Source organism: Triturus cristatus, chromosome 2_2, assembly GCF_964204655.1.
Source record: "Triturus cristatus chromosome 2_2, aTriCri1.1, whole genome shotgun sequence".
NCBI classification, from domain to species: domain Eukaryota; kingdom Metazoa; phylum Chordata; class Amphibia; order Caudata; family Salamandridae; genus Triturus; species Triturus cristatus.
The window spans coordinates 53,714,782-53,740,545 of NC_140582.1; positions in this window are offsets into that span (position 1 = coordinate 53,714,782).

The window sequence follows — 25,764 nt, forward strand, 5'->3', positions numbered from 1 at the left end:
GTTAATTTGTAAAGTATTATTTAAATTTGTTTTTGTGAGTGTTGTACTTGTGGGGTAGTATGTTGGGAATGTTTGACTTTTTTATTATTATTAACTGGTAAATATTATTTTTTTTATATATAACACTAAGACTATTATATGTATTAGTCTTAGTGTTAGTGATTACATCCTGGTGGATGTTAGAATTTGGCAACTGGTGGGTGATAATGCCTTTCCGGCCTGATAGGGACCATAACCTCCTGATTGTAACTATGGGAGCTACTCCTCTTAAGAGGTGTTCCTCTGAAAGACAATCAGCAGCACTAGAACCCATACTAACCAACAATCTTAGAAGAATATCGTGGCCCAAGATCCAGGAGGATAGTAAAATGCAATCAAAGATATATGTTTTTTTTTTTTACAATATTTTACCAGTATCATAAAGAAATTTCACCACCAAACCACCGAAAAATTTTCGTGGCACTGAAAGCTGTATTTTTACCAAAATCATTGTAGAAGAAACTTACAGAAGGGAGGAAATATGCATGATTCAACCATGAGTGTTCGCGAACGCTGTTTGAGTGCTCGGGGGAAATATCTCACAAACACGCATTGAGAAAGCGCGAACAAGCAAAAAATTCCTCCAGGCATATTAGAAGTTTCCCCACCATCACCCTTTTCCCCTTTTCATGGCAGTGAAGCCACCATGAAAAGGCTGGCGGTGGGGAAGAAAAGGGAGGCCTACAAGGCCCCTGTTGCCCTTCGGCATGGGAATGCATGCAGGGGAGCACATGGTGTGCCCCCTGTCTGCATGCACCCACTTTCCTGCACGGCATGGACTGCATAGTCCATGCCATGCAGGAACCACCCTAGGATCTCCCATTGCGGTGCCTTTTCAATAGGCACCGCAATTGGACCATCGTGCTACCAGCCCACCAGAGAATCAGGAAACTTGTAATCTGGCAGACGGGCGGGCGGCAGTGGACTTTGGTGGCCTGGGAGCAGGGTGATAGTGTGGGGGTTAGCTCCCAGACCTCCAAAGTCATAATTAGGCCTCTAGTGTGCTAAGCAAGTCATATATGAATTGCCAATGATAGGAACCAGTGAATATTACCTATGCGAGCAAAAGTTGTGAAACTTGAGGTACTTATCTTACAAATAGGGAAAAGTGTTGTTGAGCATACAAAAATATACTATTCTCTTATTATAATTTAATTTCAGGTATAGCACATTTCAGATCAGAAAATAGAGATTTGGTTACACAATGATTCAGTATTCAATAACCAACCCCCCCATGTTGAGTCTTACTTCCCAATCGAGCCAATTGAGGACAGCATCCCTTTCCCCAGCATCTGAACCAAGGAAGTCAAGGATTGATAATCTTACATGAGGGTGCTACCCTCGTCCAACACAAAAAGCCATTGCATTTGCCCTCAAAAGTCAGTCCACTTGCAATTGTGCTTTAAAACTTTCCAGCCTTACAATCAAATCAAGTTAGGGACAACTTTCAACTAAAAAACAACATTCTACACTGGTTGAGCATATCTCTGGATTTTTATAGTTGTGGCACCTTGTACAGTAACATTAATATTGTGCAGAGTCATCTGGCCGGGGAATAGCCCCAAAACAGAGCCAGGGGACTGTGTGATAACTAACTTCAGGGATGAACAGCTAGTAGTATTTTTTATTGCACAAGCTATCCTGTGTTGATATGTCCCAGAGTAGCATTAGGAAAGTTTCTCTCAGTTATTTTTACAAATCAGCTAATGCGGTACCCTTTATGTCTAGTGTGCACTGAGCACCCCTTGTGCATGGCATATACCCTCCGACACATAATCGCTTTAGAGCAGGTCGGATGACTGATCATCATTATGATGCCAGCGGACAAAGGGTTCATGGCGAATCAGTTCATGAGTCACAAGTGTAAGCTGGCAATGAAGGGTCAGATTTCCTTTAAAAGGGCCAACTGTGATTTAATTGATTTGTCTGTATTAGGGCTGGATATAAGGGATTTAGCTTCTCCTCCGCCAGCTCACCACAGAACTCCCCCTTCTTGTGAAGAGGTGAAGGACTCTGTCACTAATGCCTTTGCGGCTGTGGACCTGCCAGTGCAACTAGGAAATGTTCCAACTATCCTGGCACAGTCTGTGGTATCTACGTCAGACTTTGACTGTTTGCCCTGGAATGTGACCGGCCTTTTCAGCAAAGTGGATGTTGCGTATTGGAACAAATTGATAATGAAATATCATATTGTATGTTTGCAGGAGACGTTGCTTAGAGCACCATATACATCGATGAATTTACCTTTGTGTTAACCCCAGCTGTTTACTCTAGGCTCAGGCACCAGAGGGGTGGGCTGATGGACAGTTTCAAGAAATTCTGTCTGTGGGATATGACAGTGTGGATTACTTGTACTTTGAGCAGAACCCATGTGCTGAAGCTTTAAATACAATCATAAACAAGCAATCTCTAGCACTTGCTCCTACGTTTTTTTTTTTTAGCAATTTTATATAGCACAAACTTGACCCGAATCCAATCAGGTATCAGAGCGCTCTACATAGCACCAGTTACGTTACATGAGGACACACATTCAGTTTTTGTTAGGCACAGGGAGATTCAGTGATTTGCCCAGAATTACAGGATGTTCAGTGTCAATACTGAGACTCGAACCCAGTTCCCCAGATCCGAGGTGGAGCGCCCTAGCCGTTAGGCCAACTCCTCTCCCCCGTTTGTAACAGCCTCATCCAAAATAAAAATACTGTCACTGGAAGGGCAGCATCACTAACTTTATTGCCATCTCTGAGAGATGCAGTAATAAGGTCGCCCACTTTTCAATTCTCCAGATTTGTAAGAGTGATAACAATCATTTGTCATTATGCTTGTCCATAGGTTTTGCACAGCCTCAGCATATTCATCCATTTCACTAATAGAGGTAGTAACACTAAGGGCATTCTGTGCAAATGGACCACTGTGGATTGTAGCCATTTGTTGAGCTTGTGGCTAGAAACAGGGAGTAGTTGATGTGTTTGGAGCTAGGGATGTATCCTTCTTGGCTGTTAAGGGTGTACAGGGCAATTTGCAGAATCGTGACTGAACTCTTAAACATCACAAAGACTGGCATGGGAAACCAAAGTCAGGAATGGTTTAATGGAGTCTGCTTTCATGCACATAGATGTCTTATATATGCTCTGTAGAAGTCACCTAGGGTTGTGGAAGAAGTAAGGCTATGTATATTGAACTATAAACAGGGAATTAAGAGGATGAAAATACCTGTAAGGCAGGACGCGTGGGAGCAATTACGGGAGGCCAGTAGATGAAATGACACCTGCCTTTTGTGGCAAACTGTAAATGCCCCTTTTTTGGTAACAGTCACAATAACATTATGGATACAACCATATCCCCACACATGTGAGTCTAGCATTTCTCAAATGTGTATGACAGTCGCACTGCCTTTGATAGCCGTTGTAAAACAGCATATTACTGTGGGGGAGGTAATATCTGCTATTGAATGAGGCCTAAGGAACAAGTTCCCAGGTACTGTTGGGGTACCACTCTATGTATTTAGAGACAACATAAATTTATGAGCTAATTTAGTTGATAATCTATTAAGGATCACTGTTACCATAAGACCCCCTAAGTCATTGCTGAATTCCATTATTGTTTCCATTTATAAGAAGGGTGGCAGAGCCATCCCTTGCTGCGATTGACCCAGCAGTTGCTGTCTTCGTAAGGGATGGACTGCACGCCCCAGTCATCTTCGCGGCAGGGGGATGCAGAACACTGTATTGTTCTTGCACCAATAGGGGCTTGTTAAAAGGTCATCACGGCTCCCGTAGTACTGTGCCTCAGATGGGTAAAGTGTTCACCTCCCCACGTAAACTAACTTCCACTCTCCCAGACTCTTCCTGCATGAAGATCATGTCCTGAAATATAGCTGGTCTTAGATCTAAAGGTGGTGATGTATGATGGCAGAGGCAATTAGCGTGTTGCCACATAATTGCTCCTCAGGAAATGTAGGACACCTCTGAGACTTTTTATCTGTATGGTTTTACTTCTTTTTTTAAATGCCCAGCTCCATCTATAGTGGGGAGACTGAAGGGAGGTCTTCTTTTACTGGTCTCACTTAAACTTACCTGTACCGTCAGAACTATAGAGTGTCAATCAGCCCATCTGTTAGCAGTAGAAATGTTGTTTGCGAATTGTAGTACATTTTTACAATTCGTACTGCAGAAAATCTGTTACAGAACATCTAACAGCACTGGAGATGTTTCTTGAACAATATGGTGAGAGGCAAGATTCTTACTATGAGGTCATAATCCTAGGGGACTTTAATACACATCTCTGTCACTTAGGCCGAATGTCTGGGAGGGGCTACATGGATGCCTTACCTCTGATGACCCACTTTGAACATACAAAATCAGGCCATCTATTAGAGGAACTCCTGGCTGCTAATAATTTGTTTTGTTTAGGACAGTTGGGCATGGATGCACCAGTCCCAACTATTATAGGCAGGGGGTTCTCTAGTACTATTGACTTCATAATGGTCTCTACCCCTCTAGCCCCAGCAGTTCACAAGCTGACGGTCTCTTGGACCACCCACAGTGACCATAACCCTCTAATTCTTGAACTGGTCTACTGCACTGAAGCCCACGGAGGGGAGGGTAGGAGCATCTCAAATTCTGTCCTTAGCACAAAAGATCAAGTCTGCAGGTTAAAATGGACAACGGTGATACCAGAGACCTTTTTAGATGACCTATATGCAGGGTGCTGATGAGATCCTGCTTTGTATGGACATGAGATCACAGGACAGAGTGAAGTTAGATGTGTTTGATAAAATAACAAAGCATATATCCCATTGGCCTAATGAGTAAAACTAGGGCCAAAGGTCCCATTGAGTTATGGTGGTTTGATGGTACATGCTCTAGGGCTCACAGGAACTTAATCCATGCCCTCAAGCAATGCCCTAAGGATGAGGTATTGGTTAGGTCCTCTAGGAGGGCGTATTAATTTGCAATTCAAAATAGGAAGACCATTAGAGCCCAACCTTGGGAAGCCCTTGATCTGTCAAGTGGGCTGACAGACAGTACAACGTACTGGGAAGTGGTTAATAGCCCCTTTTTTTGAGATACAGTAAATGCCAAAAAAGATTATACGATAGCTGCTGAAAGATAGGTTCTATTCTTTGAAGAGATGTATAGTGGTGATGATGGGGGGGGTCCGATGCACAGTCGGACACTGATATGGATTGTGCCCTATAGATTTTCAATAATAAAGAGGTACACAAAGCTATCCTGGCCACAGCTCGAGGGAAAGCGCAGGACTGGCGGGTTTGTATAAAGGAGACTCCCTAACTTGGGTCAGGATCTTGACACAAGTGTTTAATGTGGCCTGCTCCTGTCACCTTTCCTCTTCCTAGTCAATGGCCACTATTATACCAATTTTTAAAAAGGGCTCGAGGGATGATCTAGCATGTTATCGACCAATCTCTCTCAGATTCGGCTGCAAAAATCATGGGGAAAGTGGTTGTGGATCGGCTAAACTCCTGGTTAGATAAGTTTAAGATTGTCTCAGATCTACAGTATGGCTTTAAATATGGGAAAGGGATGCTAAACCAGTGTATTAACCTACATTTGTTGGTGTGGAATTACACCATAGCTAAAATGGGATTCCTGCACATGGCCTTAATGGACTTAAAGGTGACATTCGAAAGCATAAATAGATCTAAGCTATGGTCAATTCTTTTGAAACTGGGTCTGGAGGTAGATCTAGTGGCTTTTCTACACTTTGTAAAAAAGAAAGACCCTTTGAGACCCAAAGGACTAGGATTCAAACAGAAATTCTAAAGTAAGCATCCTCTGGGAGTACTAAATTCTAGTTTCACAGTATTCCTTCACAGACAGCGTTTTCATTCATCCAGCAACCCTTACACCATCAATCAAGAGTACCGCTATAAACACCAATGGTCTATGTGTTGGCACAGAAACCTACAATTGATGCATTGATATGCTGACTTTATTAAAATTGTAATACAAAACTAAAAACATTTCATATGAAGAAACATAAAGCAATAAATCAACAAGTTCACAATATATTCTTTAAAAACACAACACGAGAGATAATAAAGACATTAGATTTTTGTCATTAGGTACCACAACCAATACCAAAAAGCTATACACAAACACCCCAATGTTTCAAGATTCATCAATATTTGGGGTGAATTGAGAGCGGTGGGTTTACATACATACATGCATGTATTTGTATTATAGATGTTTAATCACCGAGATTACAATCGTATGTAGTCTTGATAAAGAAGGTCCAACTATACTATACCTTCGAAACGCGTCGACGCCTGTTCACCATAAACCCACCGCTCTCAATTCACCCCAATTATTGATGAACCTTGAAACATTGGGGTGTTTGTGTATGGCTACAGCTCCCCAAGCTGATTTTCACAGCTGTTTTGTCTCTATCTGGCTGCCCGGATTGTGCATTGTCCTAGCTCGTTCAGAGTCCGGCACCATTGCGCGGCATGATTCCGAGGCAAACGGTTTGGTTGATGCAGACGAGATCTTCGCATCATACTTGGTCGTTTGGAACAGGGGGCGATTCGGTCGAAAACATAGGCTTTGAATCGGATTCACACATTCCGGAACCCGTCTGGAGGCCTTCCTATGACAACGGAATTGGCCCCTTAGTCCATGCCCACAGGCGCACCCCTACCTGTCTCTTGTCAACAATGTCCATCATTGTTTTCTGCTAACTAGATTCAGATTGACTCGTATTTACTGGTTTCTAGCCTTTCCTAAAGGCTTTTTGAAGCCTGGGGACTGAAGGCAATGTCCATGTGATAATTTTTCCGATCAGGACACTTTGCACTTTACTTTTTTATGTGATTTCTATGTCTCTCTGCATAAAAAATACATTCTGCCACTTTTGAGTTCATGTCAATTTGTCCAAGCAAGGCAAGCACTATTATACCTGGAGATGCTTTCCTCACCCATGGTTTGTTTTGGAGTTGCTAGCTTCTTCTCAGGCGCGAAAAGAATTAGGAGAAAGATGCCTCTAGTCTAGATGAATTTGCACCATTCCTGATGAAATGCATACGATTTTAACTGATGAATTTTATAGGCTGAATTTTTATAGTTTTTGTCTTTAACAATGAATCATAATTCTATTTTATCTTTTTTAAAGATGGTTTTAGGGAAATCTATGTGTAAATTGCATTTGCTGAGTATTAACGGTGCTCCAATGTCTGCTCCTAGGGCACCTATTTTATATTTTTTGGGTTTTACGGCTTTGATTAGCTGAATAAAGAAACTTTTGACTGATTGACTGACCCATTTCTTTAATCGATTTGATAGCTAAAGTACTGGGAATTTTGTCCTAAGGATTAGATGATTGGGTGTCAGAAAAAGGAATTCACTCCACTTAAGAAAGGTTCAAAAAGTGTCTCGGTACCATAGATCAGTGCCTGAACCTCCTTTTTATAATTAGCAAGTATACTATGGTGAAGAGCGGTTGCTTACATTTAGCTTTTATGAACCTCAGCTCTGCATTTGGCTGCCCTATTTGAGGGAAGTTATAGGGAAAAATGCTAGAAAAGAGAGTGGAGACCCCAATTGTGCATTGTTTAGGTCAACTCCATTGGAGCTCAGTATGTACATAAGTTATGAGCCTAATAGTGAATGCAAGGCTCTGATTAAGATCAAGCGTGGTATGGACAAGGGTGTGTCATGGCCCCTTTTCTTTCTGCCTATATACTAATGATTTTAATGTATTCTTTACACAAGGATATATGCATCCTCTGAGGGTGGGAGCAAGGAGTCTCCCTGCATTGCTATATGCAGATGACTGTGTTTTACTGTCAAGAACTGGAGTGGGCCTTCAGAGATTATTGGATAGATTTGTCTTGTTCATGAGGGACCTAGAGCTGACAACTAATCTAGCCAAGTTGCATAACATGGTCTGTGACCACGTTTCTGGCATCTTGAAATCTCATTATATCAACAGGACTAAATTACTTTGCATTCAACTTTTACTTATCTCGGGGTTCCTTTTGATAAGTGTAATTGGGCATATCTAATTAAAGTAAAGACAACACAATTTGATCAATCCATACAGGACATTTTTAGGTTCTCTGGGAAGCTAGACTCCAAACTCATAGATGCAATTGTCATAATATATAAGGCATAATGAATTTCTGTTGTGATGTTTGATGTAGGTAAACGGGGGTATTGTAACACATCACACTTGCAGGTCAGTGAGAATGCGTTTGTGAGAAGACTGTTATCTTTTTCCAACAGTGTGTCCACCTTAGTCCTATCATATTTGGAAGATCATTGTAAGATAGTGCCAATCATGCAATGGCTCTCCATTTGGTCAAAATACAAAACCCTTCATAATCAGGATATAATCAGTGACTGTCTTCGGCATGATTATGCCTGCAAAATTCCTTGGAGGAAATTTGTAAAAGGCCAGTTGAATATGTTGGGGAAGCCTGTATCTTTGAATAGCCCTCATGATATAAGCGCTCCAGTTAAAGGTCGATTGAGACAGATTTCCTCACCTTGCTGGTAAGGAGAAGGGAAGCTCAATAGCTCTTCAACAAGAGAGTGTCTGCCCACCACATTGTAGTCACCACTGATCATATGGACCCTTATTTATATTTGATTTCAGATCACTGTCAGAGATTCTATTTGCTTGGGTTAGACTTAATCCAGCCCATCCTCTGATCTCTTTTCAAAGAGACATTTATAGTGAAGCGAGTCTTGAGTTATATCCTTGTGATTCAGGTCTGAACAATTTATGCTACAGTTCTTTTTTGCAAATTGAATACTGTGCACAGGAAATAATTTTTAATCCCACTACTTAGGTTCCTGGTGGGAAGTAGTGGTTTAAAAAGGGATAGGCCTGCTCTCCTTCACCTCCGACTGCTACAATCGGAATCTATCTATTTAATGGTTTATAAATTCATCTCAGCCGTAGTGAGTTTGAGGTATAATGTGGACAAGTAATGTTTTACTTGTGTTTTATTCATTTAATTTGTTATTAGTTTTCCTGATGAGTCACAGGCAATTGAATGTTTCTTGCATATTGGGCTGGATCATTTAAAAATAATTTTTTTTGTAACTTTTTATGCTCAAGCTATTTTATGCACTAACCTCCACAAATGAATTACTTGAGTTCTGGCTGCTAATATCTCCTCCACCCTCACAAGTCACTTTCTGAATGATTTTATTCATTCTTACCAAACAAGTTGCTGAATCTCAGTGCTTGTATTTTATTCAGTTCCATGCTATGTATTCTTTTATGGTTCTATGACCCGAATAAAGATTATTTTGATTTGATTTGATACAGGTAAGATTTGCCCTTTTGACTCTTATTGTTGATGTAGGACTCCCTGGTAGGTTACCAACATATCTTGTACTGCCCCATGATAGCCACTTCAATCAGCTGATGGCAATGCCCAGCAGAAGTGACCAGTTAGACTGATAGTGGCTCTTACCCACTTATGTATCTGGTCATTGGTGAAGGGGATGAGAAATGGAGGGGTGCATCGCCACTGTTGGATCCATAGTATAAGCTTAGTGCTTTCTGACAGTTTCTCAATGAAAATAACCAACCAAATCAATAGTCAATTTACTACATGCTCTTTGAGGTAATTCCACTGTATATGCTGCAACTTAACATCTCTTTGCAGACGTATCTGCACTGCTGCCAGTGTGCTTTCTCACACCCAACTGCCTATCATGGCATCCTCACCTCTCCCAAAAGGTCCTCAATAACATAGGTGTCAACTTGTATTTCCCTAATGGAGGGACCCTCGTGTCATCCATAAAACATTTCCATTCTTCCTCATGAATTGCTCTTGTAGTTTGCATATTGGCTGCACTTCTCTCCTTCAACGTTTCTCATAGGGCTAACATTTCGCAAACAGAACATGTCAGTTTACAAGTTACAGTTTTCTTTTCTCTAGCCAATTCTGACCTACATATTAAAAAGCACCCTACATCATAAATACCAACTCTCACAAAGCCTGTCCTCATCCATAAACTCATCTTCATCCATAAAAGGCATTATGGGTATAGATTCACCCAGACAGAAAATAATCAGTTGGAAAGCTTGCAGTTGCATACAAGACAACATTGGCGTGTCCTACTGCCCACCACCTAGAGGTAACCTATTTACTATGGGTGCATGATCAATAATAATCATAATATTTTTCTCCCATAAATGTGCATGATAATGCTGTACCAACTATGGGCATGCTAGCATCTCCTTCTCTATACTGAGTGTATTCTTTACACAAGCCTAATGTACTTGATACATACAAATCTGTCCACTCTTTCTTACCATTTCATTTAAACAGAACTGCACCTATTCTGTATCTGCTTACATTTACTGAAAGAATGCATTATTTAACCAACCAATATATTTGAGAAACAGAACATAGAAAACTACATTTTTGATTCAATTTCATCAATAAAGCCTATTTTGCACAAATATGCAGAAAAAAATGATTTCCTTGTCTTGATGAAAGTTGGTCAGTAAATTATTTTCTGCAAACATTTGTTACATCTTATTTCTATTTTCCTTTGTTTGATAATGACACATGTTTCTCTTTGCCTAATAATTCTATTTCATTTCTCAATATGATATGATGTTTAAAACATATGAACGTTGCATGTTTATACCTGAAAATATTTTAGAACTCCAGTTCCAAAGACCCACCCTAATATTTGATTCTTCTATAATTCTTCTAATATTATGGTTGATTCTTCTATCATTCACTGAAAACACTGGAGCATTTGCTCAGGCATTATTCTGTTTTTCTTCTAAAGTAGCCACCTTCAAGTTGTTTCCCTTCTCTCTGTCACGTACATTTTTAACAAATGCTCACTCTACTGAAATGCTCCTTTCTTTTGCATGGTTTATATATTTTATTTATGACTGAAAGTATTTTGAATATAGTAAATGATGAAGATTACTATATATATTACATTTTACACACTATATATATTCAAATCCAGTTTGTTTTCAGTAAGTCTTTCAATTTGAAATTATATATATATATTTTTATCTGAAACAGCAGTCACCTGTCATAGCTTTGAAACATACATTTTGGGTTGTATAACACTATATCAAGAAAAACAATATTGACATACACAAATGTCACCAAAAATAATGTCAGAAAAAACGAAATCAATGAAAAAACTTGTGTTTAAAAATATATAAATACAACAATATTGTGAATAAAAATAAAGATATATAAATATCACCTACACCATAAAATTAAAGAAACTTAAAATGAATAATGCAAGCCAAAATATTAAACAACAAACAAATATAACACATATTACATTACATGTATACACATGTGAAATATGTAAAAATTAATATATAATAAATAAATATGGGAAATACTAATTAAAATGGTACAAAACATGTAAATAGTCTCTAACCAACAAATCAAATTACACTTAAAAACACTTCATAATTTGAAGCACTTTGCCAATTGACAGTGTAAAAGGCTACAAAAATGTACAACATAATTCTTCAAAAAAACAAACCAATTACGTCAGAACATTGTGGGCCCGATTCACAGAACTAACTTAAGACAAAATCCTAAACTTACTACCATTTTGGTATTCACAGAAGGCACTTACTCATTTTGGTATTCACAGAAGGCACTTACTCATTTCGGTATTCACAGAAGTTAGGAGTCCTAACTTTAGGACTCCTAAATGCCTTCTGTGAATACCGAAAGTCTTAAAATTAGGATTTTTCGCAGTTTAGTAGTAGTATAGTTAGGACTCCTAAACTTAGGACTCCTAAATGCCTTCTGTGAATACCGAAATTCTTAAAATTAGGATTTTTCTCAATTTAGTAGTCCTAAATCTAAACTTAGGACTACTAAATTGAGAAAAATCCTAATTTTAAGACTTTCGGTAGTCACAGAAGGCATTTAGGAGTCCTAAAGTTAGGAGTCCTAAACGTAGGACTACTAAATTGAGAAAAATCCTAATTTTAAGGCTTTCGGTATTCACAGAAGGCATTTAGGAGTCCTAAAGTTAGGAGTCCTAACTATACTACTACTAAACTGAGAAAAATCCTAATTTTAAGGCTTTCGGTAGTCACAGAAGGCATTTAGGAGTCCTAAAGTTAGGAGTCCTAAACTTAGGACTACTAAATTGAGAAAAATCCTAATTTTAAGAATTTCGGTATTCACAGAAGGCATTTAGGAGTCCTAAAGTTAGGAGTCCTAACTATACTACTACTAAACTGCGAAAAATCCTAACTTTAAGACTTTCGGTATTCACAGAAGGCATTTAGGTGTCCTAAAGTTAGGACTCCTAACTTCTGTGAATACGGAAATGAGTAAGTGCCTTCTGTGAATACCAAAATGAGTAAGTGCCTTCTGTGAATACCAAAATGGTAGTAAGTTTAGGATTTTGTCTTAAGTTAGTTCTGTGAATCGGGCCCTGTAACTCCACGTGATTGCAAACCAATAGAAGAAGACTACAATAGTTCCACTAAATGATAATATAAAGGTAAATTTAATATTAAATGAAAGCCAACAAAATGAATAAATTAGCTACTTAGCTGCACTTCATTTTCTGAGGTCGGACTGTAGCTTACCACTTGGACCACTTTCCACAGAGACAACTTGGGTCTATGTGGACATTGTGCAGAAAGCTATTATTTCCTGCTTCTCCTTCTGAAGACACTCATTCTACTATGTTCACATTTTGATCTATTGTATTAATTCTTAACATCTACTTTTATATGCTGATCATCTGACATTATATTTTATACTTTTATTATCAACTGGAGTTATTGTATGACAAACTGCATCGTATTTGATAGTTTTTTATTTTGTTATATACAGATAATTTTTTCTCGTCTTGCCCTTGTAATTTTATGGTGGCGGAAATAAAGGTAATTGAATATAATTGAATACATAAAATTATATTTAGATAACAAATAATGAATACTATGCTATATGTGCATTTCTCCAAAGTATAGGTGCATCGTGCATCCTCCACAAGATAAAAAACAGTAAAAGGAAAAGAACGTAAAGACGTGCATAAATTTACTCTGCTTCTTAAAAATAGCACATTGAAAGTATAAGAAAAGCACAAAACTAAAATTAACCTGAAAATAACACTTTAATGATGGCTGGGAAGACACCCCTTCCCCTGAGGCCGTGCTCATGCCCACCCACCCATGCATTGCACGCCGAGGAAGCAGAGCAGAACAGAGGTCGGGTACCATTGCTCTTCCCGGGCTTCTGGACTTCAGCAGCAAAGGATTTAACCTGGAATTTGTTTGACCCCCAGCGCAATCCTGACATGTTGTTCTGCAGTCCTACCTGGCACCATTGCCTGTTGTACTGTGCTCATTCACTCGCCACTGCGCCTGTTCCACTAACGGAGGTGGATGTATTCTGGTGTGTAGCAGGACGAGGCATTTGGGCTCAGCTGTAGGCTCAGCTGCACAGGGTGCTGGTGTTGTTTTGGTCTTGGCCAACTTGGGAAAAACCTTGTAGGATCATTTGCCTATTGCGTAGAGGGAGCTATGTCATTAGGTGGAGCTTGGTCCAGGGCCTGGGCCAGGGGTACCGGACTTCTGGATGTTTGGGTCTTTAGAAATATACAGACTAGAGCCCAAGGAGATCCATGCCCAGATCACAGACTATAAACTGTCGATGACCGGAGCCTTTTCCCCAGTTCCCTTCGTGTGCGGGTGGAGGAAGCGGCAGCAAGACCAGGGGGTGGAGGTAAGTGGATACTTGCTGTTCATCTACTGTTTCACCTGTTCACTTACCATTCTACCGCTACTATGTTGAGGCCCTCTGGTATAGGCTCTTCTGATAGTGCCACCGTTGTTGTGTTTTACAAACCTCGAGGATGATCCCGCTGCTTTATGCTAGAGCATGTAACAGGGAACTGTGGGAGCTGGGGATGTTGCTTAAGCCATTGCCAACTCCTCAGTAGGACTTCAGCTCCTACTTTGTGTGCCCAGAGGCTCCCCTTCTAGAAGATCTCATCATCATGGCAAAAGGAAAGCTATGCCCCAAACTAAGGCTTGCGATTCAATACTGGATGGGCATATTAGGAAAGCGTTGGGGGTCCCTTAACAAGGAGACTGATTGGACCTAGTCGTTCCTTATGTGCGACTCATTAATCCACCTATGAGCAATGTTCTAGCAGTCCCAACTACTCTAGGTCACAAAGCTCGCAGAGCAGAAGCAGTGCAGCCCACTCCAAGCTTAGAGAATTCCTCTGATGACGGTCCTCTGATCAAAAGGAAAAGGCATAATGGGTCTAAAGGGAAAGGACCTGGACCTTGTGCTAAGCCAGAGGGAGTGGCTGGTCCTTTTTTTATCTAGGGACTCTACTAGATCCATTCAAGACATTGTGACTTTTGCACAAAATAGTTTGCTTGTGTCCATTAAGGTGATGTTGCATGAGATAATTGTGCCTATTATTAAGCATCTAGATGCTTTTAAAAAAAGCATCTGTAATATAAGATCTAAAAGGCTTAATAATGAGTTAACTTCTTCTTCTGGTTCCCAGTTGGTATGTGCTGCTGTATCCCTCTTAGCCCCATCTGTTGCAGTCCGTAGTACCACTTCAGTGTCCACCAATATTGCCAAACCCCCTATTTCTGCTCTGATTTTCTTTCTTTGTCACCCATGCAAATAGGAGGGCAACCACAGACCCAGACCCAGGCATTGCCAGTAACTGAGGTAGAAATTGACTCACTGTGACCCTGTAACAATTAATCTACCCCCAGCCTGAAGCCCCTACGTAGCAGCAATGGTTAACGTATCACAGTTGAATCCAGGGCAAAACGAATCCTCTGAATCCTTAAAGAATAAAGTTGTGCATTGCCTTGATAAGAATCATGTTCTTCCACCGAATGGATGACACCAAATATTGATGACCCGGAAAGTGGAGTGGGTAGAGCCTCTTAGGAATTCCTTTAAAGAGGATCCAGTGATAAAATAAAGAGCTACCAGGAGTATAGAGAGGTTTACCAGATTCTTCCCCCACTAACCACAACTAACAGGTTCCAAGCATTGACCTCACTAAATGATAACGACTGAGTCAAACAAGGCATGGTGGGGTAGCAGTATGACATAAGAGTAGGAGTAGAACCTAACTAATGAAACAAAACAGATCCCGTAGGTAAGCTGCTAGTGACTAATACATTCTGTTTAAATGACTTGGGGGATGTTACTGAGGTAAAGAACTGATGGTCTAGTCCAGTCATGGATGCTGAGCCCTGTAGTTTCAATACTCCATCTTTTGTCGAATATTCAATGGTCAGCTCTAATAATGGATCTGAGGATTCCTTTGTATTTGTTACATAAAACATATGTGGGCTGCAGAGCTAGGTGGGCGAGTTAGAGTATTTTACTGTTCCCACTGGGTTGAACATTATATTGACTCCATTTCATGTAGAGGGGTATTCTTTCTATTTTTTGGATGCCATTCTCTCTCCTATTGGAAGGGCAAAAGGAGGTTTACTAGTCCTAATTTGAAATAACCTTCCAGTTACGGTTAATCGATCCTCATCAGCTGGACCCCATACCCAGATGCTATGGTTATCCAACAAAAAAGGTACTGATGTGGTATTTGCCAATTCTAATACCAATGTTTTTCTACCCATAGCTCAGTGGTTCATACTTTAGATGTTGTACTGGAAGCTTTCATATTGCTAATCTATTTCGATTTTATTGTGATCTGGGCTGGATATTTTAACATTCAGTGTTACCCTTTACCTGCATCCCGGATTTGTTGATATTCTAACTTGGTTGGACATGATTTGTTGCATTGTTGTCACAATGACTATGGTGATACATTGAATTCACTTATCTTTAAATGTGATCTGCTTATGTTTGAGAGCAAATGTGGTTGGAATGGGGTGCATATCCCCTCTTTTACTGGTAGAGCTGCTTGCATCATAATTGATCATGTGCTGGTATCCATGGCTGCCAGTAATACATTTGCTACCCCTTGTATTATTCCATCCATACTGAGTGATCATAAACCCATTATAATACCTTTTTTGTTTTGGGGCAATAAAGGAGTGGCACCCTATTCACGTGTTGTTATCTGCTGATGACGCCGTATTAATATCTATGACCCTAGCTACTGATTGCAGAAATTGATGGTAGCCTTAGGGGAGTATATGGCATCCAAAAAATGGATAATCAACAAATCAAAGACTTTTACAATGATATGCGGTAAACAACCAAATAAATGTAGGGCCCTCTATGTCAAAGGCTCCCTAATCAACAGAGTGAATACATTTTGTTATCTGTGGGTTCCGTTTACAAGTAATGGCATATGGGCGTAACAGATTGCAAATGATAAACTGAAAATGAGCAGGAATTGTGAGAGGATATTTTATTTTTCATCCAAACTGGGTCAGCTCCACGTTAAAGAAATTATTGTTGGGGGTGTGGTCTGGCCACGTAGGAAGATGGCCGCCTAACTGTGAGGCTCTGCTCTGGGTTGGCACTCAAATGGATTGAACATCTATTTGCAGGTTTTTAAGGATGTTATTTTGGCATTTCTGAATAATCGGAACATTGAAGCTGTCAGCTGTGAAAATTCCGTCCTGCTAGACCATCTCTAACTGGCTTTTCTGAGGTGTGGATACATTGTGGCTTGCCGGGCCTAGCAGAATCCTAGGATCCCCGGTGCATGCGTAACCTGAACTCCCGATGACCTCACTGCTAATTGGGTTGTTACTCCAAAGACACCGGCTGGAGGAAACATTCCCGGTCAAAAATATTTTTTTCTTTTCTGAGGTAAACTGGCCCTTTTTATAATCATCTATAACTGAAGTGTTGTATTCTGAGGAAAAAAACACGTCACAATTCCCTTTTATTATACAAGACTGCTAATACAACATTTTTAAGCAATACTGCTCCTCTCATTTTATTAAGTTGCCTTTTTAAGCATTTTTCCACAGTTCCTTTTCAAGCAAGAAACATTGTTTCAATACACTTTTGCCAGGCCCAGCAGTAATTTATGTTCTCTGGGTTAAGGTTAAGCTTTTTACAACAATGAAGAAACATTGCTTCAACACTCAGCTGCCAGGCACAGTAATAATTTATGTTCCCTGGAGCATGTGTGACTTGTATTCCTGCTGACTCCTCTGCTAAATGGACTAAGAATGGAACAATGTGAACCTGGATATAAGAAACAATCTTTATTTATGGAAAAAAGGCAGCTTTACTTTTTGCTAAAAGTAATCGGTGTACAGACATGTGTTAAAAAAGGAAGTGAGTTGTGCAATCTGTATTTTTTCTCTCACATGAGGATTGTTACTAAAAGAAAGTGAGGTAAATCATTGTTGCAGTGATTTTTACAGCAGTCCCTCAAAGGTTTAATGCTGTCTGCATGTACATCAATATGCATCAATGCTATTCATATAGCGCAAACTCCTCATTTCCTTTTCTCCTCACAACTTAAGTCTTTACAATATTCCATTTAGACATATGTCTATCAGCTTAAGAGCTCATTTTTGTTGGTCATGCTTTTCATGCTCTACCACAATATTCAAATGATATCATCAATATTTATACGCAACCTATTTCTCTCATGATAATTTTCATTAAAATAAGGAGATTTTTCAGCTGCAGGTTTACTGGTTGCTTACTCTACTAATCTACATATAACTGCTGCAATATTTTCAATGGTTTTTGACTCCAATAGCACTTGATTATATCTTGCTTTGTGGAATCTGGCTCATATGTCATTTAAGTGCTAATTCATTTAATATTCTGATAAGTATTTATTTATTCACAACTGAAGATTACTCATCTTGGTGCCTTACATTCACTCTACTTGAAGGGTTGTTTGTCTGCAGTTTTAAATATTCTCCGACATTTGAAGTTAGAAGTGAATGTCTAATAACAAGAGTGGAAATAAACCTTCTCATTCACTTTTATTTGCTGATGTATTAAAACAACCACGCAAGATGTCTGGGAAAAACTCCACTGCATCAACTTCTAATAAGGCACATAATACTTCCTCGGCGGTATCCAATGCTGCCATGGATCGTCTTTTCCAAGAAATTTCAACAATCAGCTGTCGGCTAACAGACATGGATATAAACATTTCATCTCTTACCTCAGAAACGAAATCAATATGAGCTGACATAGCACTATTCCATGCTAAAATGGAGGGTCATGATCAACGTTTGACAATTGTTGAAAATAAAATCGCTTCAGCGCAGTCTAGAGATGTAGAACTTCTCTTTTTGTGTAGTAAGTTAGTGGATTTAGAAGACCGCAGCAGAAGAGACAATATTCGTTTTTTGGGATTTCCAGAAAAAATTGAAGGCCAGAATACCAGAGCCTTTTTGTGTGATGTACTCCCTAAATTAGTTGGCATTCAGTTCGATCCACCGTTTGAGATCCAGAGAGCACATCGATTAGGTACTCCACGGCACGGTAAAGACACACGTCCAAGACCCCTTATTGCTTGTTTCCTAAGGCATAAGCAAGTTCGACAACTACTGATACTCAGGGTTCCTACTCTTATGACAGTTATGAAATACGATTGGCAGCTGATTTTTCCCGTGACACCAATGAAAGAAGGAAAGCGTTTCTCTCCATGAGACCTCAATTGAGGAAATTGGACATTAAGTATGGTTTGTTTGATCCAGCACGCTTTCGAGTCTCTAAGAATGGGGACACCAGAGACTTCTACAATCCAGATGACTTACAACGTTTTTTGGTTGACATGACATCTCAAGACATGGACACGCAGTCTGCTCCTACCCCTTCTCCTTCTCGGAATCCTCCAGCTATTCCCACATCTGTGGATGACATGCGTCGCAATCTACATGAATCCCGTCAAAGAGGCAGAGAATTTGAACGGTCTATTCGTATTCAAGATGATACATCTTCCACCTTAAATACTGTCTCCTCCTTAACTCAGGAACAACGTTGAGATAATTCCCGTTCTCCTCTAAAGTCTGCCTCTAATGAGAAATAATTTTGATGTCATGGCTCCTATATAACTTATTAAGCCATAGGTTGCAGCTACTTTTGCTTATGTCTCTCCAATTGACAGATATAGATGAACTCTGTGCTGTTTTACTGGTTAAATTCTCTTGTCCTTTTGGAATGTTCTATTTATTTTCCTGTATTCATGAATAGATAGTCACAACTCTGTAGCATTTTACATATAGTAGTCATCAAAATGTCTCAGTGTTAACTTTTTATGCTTATCTTTTATTAGGGCTACTATTTAGGTTATGGATTTTGATTATTCACTACTATTATATTTCTTGACGATGTCCTTTATAGGTTATTAGTGCATGATTCATCTATCACATGCAATATAGTTATTTTATCTATGATGTTGACTATTTGACCTATTCTTAGATAATTATATATTTCAAATCCTATATCTTTATCAATATTTAGTTTACTATGACCTAAATCTTCCAATATATTTCCAAAATGTTATATTATAAATGTTATGCTCTCTTAATATGCTATCCTTTAAAGGGCAGATTTTATATCCGTTCATATTCCTTACCAGCTTAGTTCATATTCTCCATTTTTACTTTATTTTATTCTTTCAAGGTTTTTCTTTTCTAGCTTCTCATATCAATGTTATTGGCCACTTTAAATTGCTTTTTTTTCTTCTTTTTTCTCTCTTTAAATGTTCTAGCCCTGGATTTTCCTTATTAATGGAGTCCCGGCCCAGAGCTCTAGTGCGCCCAGACCCGCGGTTAAAAGTCTATTTTTATTCTATTATACTCTTTCTATTATTCTTTTGTAGTCTATAAATCTTTATTTATTTTCTATACTTTATCCCTATTTATCTTTCTTATTGGTGGGTTTTTTCCTTTCCTCTTATATACCCATTTCCATCACATCTTTTTGCAAGTCTCTCTTTTTTTTTTTAAATGTATTTATTAATTTTTATTTCTAACATGGTCCTTGCTTATGATTTATGTGCTATATCCTGGAATGTCAATGGATTAACACACTATATCAAACTGAAGAAGGTTCTTTCCTACTTACAATCTAAAAAGGTGGATGTGGCTCTTCTTCAAGAGACTCATCTTAATACACTCGAGTCTGAAAAACTTCATAGAGATTGGGTGGGTAAAGTTATCCACAGTAGTATCAGCAATGGGACTTCTTCAGAAGCAGGCCCTACTCGAAAATGTGGGGTAGCAATCCTTATCAGAAAAACATTACCAGTTCATGTACTTAAAACATGGGAAGACTCACAAGGCAGATATGTTTTTGCAAAAATGTGCATTGGTAATATTCATATATGTGTGGGTTCAGTTTATGCTCCTACTGGTGCTAAAAAAGTTTTCTTTCTACATTTGAATCGTTTGCTGTCGGAGATTGATGCCTCACAATACATCATCGGAGGCGATTGGAACCTGGTGAGAGATCCAGTTTTGGACAAAACTGGACCTCTTGATAAGAATAATGCAGCGGACAGAGCCCTTGTGAATGATATCATTGCAGACAACGGCCTTATAGATCATTGGCGCTTATCACACTCAACTGATGTTGAATATACATTCACATCTCTCTCCCATGGCACCTTATCGAGATTGGATGGCTTTATGATTTCTCAGAGAACGGTCCAATCGAGCCAAGATTCTTTTATTTTGGAGGCATCCATCTCTGATCATTCTCCGGTCCTCTTGTGTCTACAAACTGGGACACCCAAACCAAGTCGTAAACCCTGGAAAATAAACATCTAACGTCATAAAACACCCCTTGGTAAAAAAACAATTGCAAGCACATCTTCATGATTATCTCACATTTAATCAAAATTCAGTGGATTCTCACAGGGTCATAAGGGCTGCTGCTAAAGCTGAAATTCGTGGTAGACTTATGTGAGATGCAGCCCAGTTCAACAAACAAAATATTGCTAAACAAAATCAATTGGAACAGGACATTACCAATTTCACACATTTATATATTAAAAGCCCTACTTTACAAAATCGAAAATTACTGGAACAATCACGCATGGCATTAAATTCTCTTTTCACCTCTAAGGCGGAATATGCCTTACAAAAAATGAAAGGGAGGCATTATGAACAGGGTGAAAAAGCGGGTAGACTTCTAGCAGCACAATTGAAGCAAAGAGAGGTTGCTATGGCTATCCCTGCTTTACAATCCCCTAAGGGTTCCAAGTTAACATGTCCTCAGGATATTGCTAATGAATTTGCCACATACTATAAATCTTTATACACTCCAGACGCCCATATAAATCAGGGTAAAATGTTGTCTTTTTTAAATGGATTAGAGAATTACCATCTCTTTCTGATGAAGATAGATCCATACTGGATGAAGACATTAGTAATGAAGAGATTTCTCTCGCTATCCTTAAACTTCCTTATCACAAAGCACCACGAGAGGATGCTTTTCCAGCAGAATTTTATTGCTGGTCCGGAGATAAAATTATAGACTGTTTGCATGCGGCATTTCAAGAAGCCAAACGTACTTCCACCTTAGGTTATATATCTAATAAAGCAGTGATAGCAGTTTTACCAAAACCAGGAAAAGATCCACTTCTTTGTAGCAGTTATCGTCCCATTTCACTTCTTAACTGTGACATTAAAATTTTAGCTAGTATTCTTGCTTCTCGTCTGTGCAGAGTTATTCCCTCTCTCATTCATAATACTCAGGTGGGTTTTGAACCTGGTCGATCTTCCAGAAATCATTTACGCTCCCTAGCTCACACTCTGCATACTGCTAAATCTCTACAGGATGATGCTTTGGCATTATCATAAGACGCCGATAAGGCATTTGATAGAGTGGAGTGGGATTATTTATTCCCAATCTTAGAAAAATTTGGTTTGGGAGAACAATTTATAAGAAAGATTACATTTTTATATGAAGAACCCACTGCACTGGTCAATTGTGGAGGATTTACTTCCGATACATTTACTATACAGCGAGGCACCCGCCAGGGATGCCCCCTCTCCCCGCTTTTATTTTTATTAGCCATTGAACCTTTAGCGGCCACTATTCGGCAATCTTCCAATGTGGTTGGTATTTCCTTACCAGTGGGTGAATCTAAACTTTATCTATATGCGGATGATATACTGCTCACTCTTACTGATTTAAACAGATCTTTACCATCATTACTTCAAATTATAGAGGAAGTTTCTTCTTTTTCTGGGTATAAAATAAATTGGGATAAGCGTGAAGCACTTCCCATTTCAGATGGCACCTCAAGGGATGTGATACAGGGATATCCATTTCATTGGCAACCTTCTTGGTTAAAATATTTAGGTATCTTGGTAAATAAGGGATTGGACACCATGGTATCAGATAATTTAGGGCCTTTAATCATTCAGATGCAACGAGATTTTGATAAATGGAAAGCGCTGGGTCTGTCTTTATGGGGTAGAGTTCAAACGGTGAAGATGGTTACGTTACGCGCTTTCTTTATATTCTTGGTATGCTTCCTCTTCATGTTCCCTTATCCACATTGCGCCTTATAGATTCCAAAATTAAATCTTTCATATGGGGTTCTATTAACCATCGTCTGGCTATACATAAATTAAATGCTCATCATTCCTATGGTGGTCTCAGTCTTCCCTCCATTGAACATTATACCATTGCCTTGCATTTACCTCAGCTCTCATACACGCTCCAAGATAATTTAAATACTCCACATTGGGTCCATGTTGAGCGTCATCTTCTCTCAGCAACAAATGGTCTTGCAGTTTTATATGGATCTGGTTCAAGCCGAATAGATCCACGTAACCCCCTATTGTCTGCAATGCGTAAGATATGGCAAAGAGCGCATCGTATCTTGGGCATTAATTCTCGATTACATATAAAGGATCCTATATGGAACAACTCCAGAATACGTATTAAAGGTAGAAGCTTTCTATGGCCTCACTGGAAATCGCGGGGATCTTAAACCTCTATCACAGTTAATGGATGAATTCAACTTACCCCGCTGCAGCATGCCAAATACGATCAACTTAGAAAATCTCTTCTCAAAGCTCTTGGTTCCACACCTTGGTCATTATCTATATCACCAATAGTGTTTTATTTACAAATTTGGGGCAAACAGAAAGGTGTCATTTCAGGTCTCTACAAAACAATTACATCTCAATTATTTTCACACCCATTACCCTGCGATCCCCGACATAAATGGCAAACACGTTTACAGACTTCTTTTTCAGATATGGAATGGATGAATATACTAAATGGTTTGGATAAGGGAGCTCGAGAAGCTCATTTGAAGTTTTGCTTATTTAAAATTCTACATGACTGGCATTGGTCTCCGGTTAGATTATATAAGGCAGGCTTGTTACCGCATTCCAATTGTTGGAGATGTAATGCTTCTGGATGTGATATTGTTCATATTCTTTGCACGTGTCCATTGGTTAAACATTATTGGTCTTACATAGGTCAGACCTTACATAAGTCTATCGCACTGCATTTACCCCTTTCCACAGCTAATATTATATTACATGATTTCAGAAATGTTCCCACTCTTTCTAAACCACAATCTCGTTTCCTACATACCGCGCTTGCCACTGCTAAAATCTGTATATTAAGACAATGGAAATCTTCCACTCCCCCATCTCAAGAGTCCTGGTTATCTGCTATGATTCAAAATGCTTCGCATGAAAGGATTATATATAATATTCAAGATCAACTAGAGTTATTTTCACAGATATGGAATCCTTTTTTACTTTCTTAACATGTTTGTATTTGTTTTAATTTAGTTTTTAAAACTTGATTGTATATGCTTTTTCACTCTTTCCTTTATATATTGTGTTATATATTTATTGTCCCAGATAGCATAATATTAAATATTGTTCTATATATGGATTTACTTTTTAATTTCTATCATATGATCCTTACCCTTATTACTTGTATTTGAGTTTTCTTGTTTTTGTTTAATGATTCTGAAATGCTAATGAAAAATTTCAACACAAAAAAAGAAATTATTGAGCTTTACAAGGCTAAACTACTACCTGCTGCTACATTTGGGGCTGGTCTCTGTGGGTACACTACTAGGGTACACTACTAGCAAATTACTTTAAATTGAATATAACACCTTTTTAAAATGGTTCCTGTGTTTGCCTGCATCAGCCAAATCCCCAATTGTGCATATAGAGGTGAGGTTGTTTTATCTGGAGGATCTCTTTTTAATGAAACAATTGTTGCTCTGGGTCTCCATCTGGATGAAAGAAGAAACTAGCCTTACCAAACTGATTATACTTGATTGTCTAAAATGGTATTATGCCTTTTGCGTTCAATGGCAGGCCCATATAGCTTCCATGTTTAAGTCTGTGTTCCATTTGACAGTAGGGGAGAAGCCAGCACAGATATTTGCATTAACTAAGAGTCACATTAAAGCTACTTTCAGTCTGTAAATGGACTGAGGCTAGACTTTGTGTAGAGTCAAAGACGATGGTTGCTATGTACATGCCCTTGGAGGGAAGGGAGGGGTGTCAGGAGTATTTGATGTGAGTTAAAAACAGCCAACACTGGTATGTCCTAACTAGATTTAAAAGTGGTATGGTGCACCAATAGGTTGCATTTACAATGATGAATGCCTATACCCTTCACAAAACACCTTGTCCCTGTTATGAATGAGTAAGCAAAGCACACGGCACTTTATTTTATTTTGTACGTTTTATAAGGAGCTGCGGTGTCAATATTTGAAACCCATTTTTATTATGCAGAATACTATAAACTATATTGATGCACAGGCATTTCTGCTTGCACTAAACAATCAATGTGTGTGTTTTAGTGTTTTAGTGTTGCCCTTTTTTAAAGCTATCCACCTAAGGAAAAGTATTGTGCTAGATTCTGTCGCGGGTATATGATTGGGATGTGATGACATCATAAAGGATTTTATCGTTTTATGAATTACATTACTTGTATTGCTCTTATTTGTATGTACTTTTATGGCAGTTTTTACCTGCCGAATAACGTTTTTGGAATGTACACCTGCAATGTACACATGTTAAAAGAAATATAACATCAAATATTGTTGTTTATAAAATGAATGTATATTTTCTATATTCTAAAACATGCAGATAAATTGTCAGATTCAACAAAATACATAAAATTCCAAATTGGGAAGCTGTTATTACATTATAAAGGACATACTAATAACAAGGAGATCCCTACCAGTGACATAGCACTTTGGGAACGGACCAAACATTATTCAAACACATTACCCCTCACCTCCATCCTTCTCGTCCCAGCCCTGACTAGTGAGGTGTTTCCGCACCACAAGTCAGGACTTGGACGAGGAGGATGGAGGTGAGGGGTAATGAAGATTACCGGTAAGTAATAGGGCATTCTATAACAGGGCTATCACTTGGCTTAAATTAGTTGAAAGCATTCGGAAACATACAAATCCACCTAATATTACAGAATGAGAAGTCTGAAATATTTTACAGGGCCTAAAAGAGGCCATTACAAGCACACAATAGCCAACAGAAACAATACTTAAAACTATTATACTGAACATTCTTGATAAAGCAACAGGTCAACTCTCTGGCATATCAAAGCTAAAAAGATTAATCACCAGAACACATGGGACGCCCAAGAAAAGAACAGTAACACCATACAAATATGAAGATATACCAAACCCCTACCAAACACACAAAAAGAAACATGTTCACTTCATGCCAACGGCAATAATGATAAAAAATAATGTTATGCTATCAATACCAATTTACTAAACTTAACGCAATCTAAACTATTGATGGTGACTGGCATTTTTAAACAAT